The sequence below is a fragment of the Epinephelus moara genome, chromosome 23 (assembly GCF_006386435.1).
Source record: "Epinephelus moara isolate mb chromosome 23, YSFRI_EMoa_1.0, whole genome shotgun sequence".
In the NCBI taxonomy this organism is placed as follows: Eukaryota; Metazoa; Chordata; class Actinopteri; order Perciformes; family Serranidae; genus Epinephelus; species Epinephelus moara.
In genome coordinates, this window is record NC_065528.1 from 13,622,053 (window position 1) to 13,627,488 (window position 5,436).

The 5,436-nt window shown below is 42.7% G+C and overlaps 1 non-coding gene across 1 annotated transcript; it reads left to right on the forward strand.

Annotated features, from left to right (window-relative positions):
• The first annotated feature begins 805 nt into the window (after positions 1-805).
• trnal-uaa (transfer RNA leucine (anticodon UAA)) lies at positions 806-888 on the forward strand. Its single transcript has one exon. It is a non-coding gene; the product is annotated as a tRNA-Leu (tRNA).
• Positions 889-5,436: the final 4,548 nt, after the last annotated feature.

Below are 5,436 nucleotides of genomic sequence, written 5' to 3' on the forward strand. Positions count from 1 at the left end.
AAGATGTGGATAGGTTATGAGATCCAGAACCTGAGTTTGTGCCACAGGCAGCACAATCAGCAAGTCACCAGAAGTCTATTCATTTCATTGGTTTTCAACAGCACATCAAAAATTCGAACCTTGTTTCCCTACCAGTATGACTATAACTCATTTGTCCCCTAAATGTTGCATGTATGTGCATAACATCATGGTGGGTAATGTACGTAAACAGATAACCACATATAAATGTGTTAACCCCCTGTTAACCCAGGCTTTCATTAGGCTCTGTGCGTTTAATAAAACGAGTCACATGGCATGTTCAGTGCGTCATTTGATTCTGGATCGATGCTGCCTATTTCTGCCTTTAAAGAATATTAAAAACGATATTACTATATAAAACTATATAATGGAGACAAGAGAGAAATGCTGGCAGAAAATGACTCATCAGGTAAATTCAGAAGTTAATATTTTTATTTGATTATTCTGTTTATTTCTAACATGACAGCTGCACATTCTACAGCTCTGAAACTTTAAACTTGTGAAAGCAGATTTAAACTCAAGAACTGTATTTACGTACATTGATACTGTCCCATAATGAAGGATACGTGGAAATCAATTCAAGTTTTTGGCCAAATCAAAGTGAAACTAAGTATGTTGATAGAATATTATCTGTAATAAATACCAATAGAGTCGGTTTTCTAATCGGTAGTCTATCAGCTGTAATATACCAGCAGTGTAAAAAAGAACTTGACGATTCAGGACCATTGCCATCTGTGTTTGTGTATATACTATGTGTATATATGTGTATATATGTGTATTCGCATACACCAGGATGGCCGAGTGGTTAAGGCGTTGGACTTAAGATCCAATGGACATATGTCCGCGTGGGTTCGAACCCCACTCCTGGTATAGAATTTGGGGGGCTTGGGTTGGGAACCAGAGGGTTGCCAGTTCACCTACTGGGCACTGCTGAGGTTGAGCAAGGCACCGAACCCCCCCAACCTCTTGGGGCCCCCGACCATGGGCAACAGAGGGAAAAAATTAAATTTCCCCTCAGGGGGATTAATAAAGTATATTAAATTGAAAATATATATGATGTATTTAGACTGATACTAACTATAGAGTGGCACTATTTTCAAAGGATGTACTATTGATAAGTGAAAGGCATTTCAAGCTGATTTCAAGCTGAATCTTGGAACAAAACCTGGTACCGACCAGATTAGCCACGCAGCACAAGTTACAATGGCCATCCAGCCAGGTTAAAAGAGAGCCATCTTCATGACACTCTGGCTGTAGGCTCAACATACCTCACTAAGCCACTAATCTCGCTGTGTGGTACACTAGTTATGGTTTATAGTTTGAGTAGTATTGACCAATAACATTTGAGCAGGCTTTGATTGCACGCAGGTAAGCAGACCACATGGAGAGCAAAAGAAGCAGAACGTATTGGCTGAAATACAATCTTGGAACCCATCAACTATCATCCGACAACCTTGCATCTTGTGAAACAATTTTGGTCGAAGAGATCATCATTCAAGTTCAACTCCATTCTCGCATCTGTTGTTAATTGGACTGTGAGCAATAACCAGCACACAGAAGATGAAGCCTTGGCTTGGATATCCACTGGTTACACTGGGAATATTGGCTGTTGCCCTCAGGCGCATTGTCTGATGGTGGGTAACATCTCTATAAGTCTACAATATGAGTCCTTCAAAAGGTTTGCCTCCATATATTTCTGGGAATAAAGAGAATCATTTCTTATGACACTGTGGGATAGAAGAGGAGGTGGGGTTTGGACTTTCATGTAAGCTGCTCTCATGCACTGTTCATACGTATACCTACAAAGAGTGAGGCACCACAATTTGTATGAAACCCATGTAATTGTGAGCCAGTATTGTGTGTATAACCGACAAATTGCGAAGGTTGCGATCATGTGACCAATGCGTTGATGGGATTTAAGAAGAAAGTAGTATAAAGAGTAAAAGTCTGCGTATGGAAACAGGTTGGGGTGGTGAATGGGTCAAACAAACACCTGACTGTCCTCCAGGAGACTGGTGTTTGTGTCCCATGTAAAACCAAGTGAACTTTGAGTTATTTTAAGGTACGTCATTACTAGGGATGAGCGAGTACACTATTATCTGTATCTGTATCTTTTCAACCAACTTAATTATCAGTATCTGTATCTGTACTCGAAATGGGTGTGGTTTAACCAGGAGTGGGTGTGGCTAAAAGTGGACAATGGGTGGGACCAAACCAGAAGTTGTTATTTTAAGCCTGAAACTGAAATCGTGTGAGGATATGTTGCTTTATACTGATGAGGGCAAATTTGACGAGGACGTTATGTAGTGACTTGCCAAAACAAAACTGAGAGATTAAAAGTGATGCAGTGGCGGGCCAGGAAGTTCTGTCCTTATTGTCCTTATTTAGATCATTATTGTATTTTTTGGGGATTCCTTGTTTGAACGATTAAACAATCAGAAATAAAGTGGGTTGCTTATGAACCCAACACTAGCTGACAGATATGCTACTTGCTACCTTGCAAGGAGATGCTCAGTAAGAAGTGGCTAAAACGACGTTACACAATTAAATCACTTCTAACATGTCAAAAACACAGCAAACGTGTTCATAGCTGGCCAGAATGGCTACACTCAAAGGCGAGGTGAAAACCCTCTGAAAGCTGTCACGGAAAGGGAAGATGGGGATAATGGAACAGACTTTCGGACGGACTCTCCTCAAAGGCATTCATGCTGTTGCACTTGATTGTGCTCTGCTAAAGTGCTGTGTGAAGAATGAAAAGGGAAAGCTTGAGAGAAATGTTCAAATCCTGCTTAATTTTCGGCGATTGGGCAAGTGCTTTGTTTGGAGCTCACTGACAACTTAAGTCCTTGGTCCCATGAGAGGAATGACAGGGTGATGTGTTTGACGTCTCCAGCTGTGCTCCTGGCACTAGACTTCATCCCATTACGATAGTATATTGGTTGTAGAGGGTGAGCTGCCGCAATGATGGCAACATCAGCCATCCATCTAACAACAACCGCAGTAATAATGGAAAGAGCATGACCATGATAAAACTTCTGCTCCTACTTTTCTTAAAACAGCAAATTCTGTTTATGCAATCACTTATTTATATATCTGTGTATCTACCTACGTCACATACATACAGTTTGCCTGGCAAACATTTCCTTTGCTCATGGTGTTAAATTGCAGTCTGGTTTGTGCATGATCAAAAGAGAAAAACAGATCCCACTTGAGCATTCAGTCTCTTATCCGCTGAGCTGTTCCTAAGCTTTATATCCTTCTCTAACATGTTATTCATACAGGTGGTCATTGCTTCTGACAGCAAAATTGTGCATCTCAAAAGGGGCGATCAACACCGAGCATCACTTTAGCTCACTGACTTGCATTCAAGCCACGCACCACGCTCCTCGATAGGTGTTCATGAGACTCACGTAATCAAACTGCCGCCGTGCAGGATGTCAGGAAACAAGTATTAGACTTAATTTGTATTTCCCATAAACTCACTCTTTCCATGCTGCTCTCACAAATAGATCTTTTGAGCATGTGAGATGGAGCCCTCTGCTTCCAAAAGCTGAACTCTGTGGGAGAAACTAAGTGATAGCAGGTCCTCCAGTGCCCCCATCAGGATCTTCCCTGCACCTCCAGTCCACCTCTGTCTCTCTCTTTCATCTTCAATATCCTATGCATTTGTTTCCCTCTTCTTCACCACAACATCTTTCTGTTTTCTCCATCTTTTTTGTTGCACGACTCAGGAAAGCCGTGGAGCATTGCCGCTGGGCGAAGGGCATTAAGAAACGGCAAACACACATCGGGTCTGCAAACAGCGGTGTGCGTACAGGTGGTGCAGAGCTAACAGAGAGAAATCATTACACCGTTCCACTCAACACGCCGCAGCTCCACTGGGACTCCACATCCTCCACATATGCACACAAGTGTTGATTGAAATCACATATGGTGCATGTGAGGAACATAAACATGTCAATGCATGCATACAGGTGTACACAGGAAGTGAGTGTTTGTCAGGGAGGATTATTATTGCATTGTCTCAGCTGTAGTTTATGACAGTGAGACAGGAAGAATAAAAAAAGAACTGAGGGAGAAGATACACAGTGGTGGGTAAAAAAAAAAAAAGCAAAGATAGCACGCCAAGAGAAAGGCAGTGACAAACCGAAATCTCCACTTGTTATTGTACCTGAGGCCAGAGAGTCGGCTCGCTCTGCAGCCCGGCTAATGGTGCGACATTCTCCAGCATATTTCACCAGACACATTTACATTTGCTGTCGCTCTGACCTAGTCATAGCACATCTCTCCCTCATTTGTCCCCTATGTCCATGTGTGCGTGTGTGTGTGTGTGTGTTTGTGTGTGTGTGTGTGCAAGGATAATGACTGCATTGATCAGAGACGTCCCCAATGGGTGGTCTTGTTCCGTCAAGGCTGAGAGAAAACGAGAGGGAGAGAGAAAAGAGAGCAGGGCCAGAACGGGATGCCCTCTGCCGCTAACCGCCTCATCGCATTAGCCAATCAAATATCCATCTTTGGCTGTCGCCTTCCTGCTCCATGCAGACTATCAAAATCTAATCTGCTGCCCCGTTTTTATCGCCTGTCATGTCTCCGTCCCTTCCTTCCTTCATCATCCCTCGCTCCTGCTCAAAAGTATCGTCTTTGGCTCACGCGAGTCAGATCTGTGGCTGATTTACAAACCTGGCGGGAGAATTCTGCATCCAACTTTTTGGTAATTCAACCGACTTACCCAGAGTGACTTGAGTGGGATATTTGAGCATGCAGCTCCTGTTGCCACATACTGATAGGCAACAAATTAAAAGGATAAAACTGAATTAAGTGGCTTTCATACAGGGCTTTAGAGGTCACAGGATGGTTTAATGAGCATGATGAGAATCACTGCTATGGCCCTCACAGTCATCAGATCTCAGATTGTAGACGTGTGTTTGACAGTGCTCTCCAACACCATCATCACAATGCCAAAGTCTTATTTTCTTGAAATATGGCATATATCTGCTAAAGCAGCAGGGATTTTTTAAGCCATTTCCACAGAAGAGCTTGTTTGGAGTATTTCTACAAGAGTCTTATTTTTCTTGGTTCTTAAGACTCATATATAGTTGTAGGAAGCTGTAGCTGATGTGCACTTCCTCACTTCCTTGTGTTTTGTTGAGCTTCTGGTGCTGGTAGAGTTTGTTGAAAGTGAACAAAATATGAGGCAAGTTGAAGAAAGACTCAAGAATCCTTTTCAGTTACACAGTAGGTGATTCGACGGGGATCAGGAGGGACGCCATTACCAAAATTTGTCCCCCTTGAAAACCTGCCATTCCTTTCCTTTCCCCCTCTAAAGTCACTAAGGGGGCTTTCACGGATCCAAGTAAATTCCAAAGTCAAGTTTGTTTGATTAGAGTGAACACTGTGTACAGTACCCTGGCATGTTAC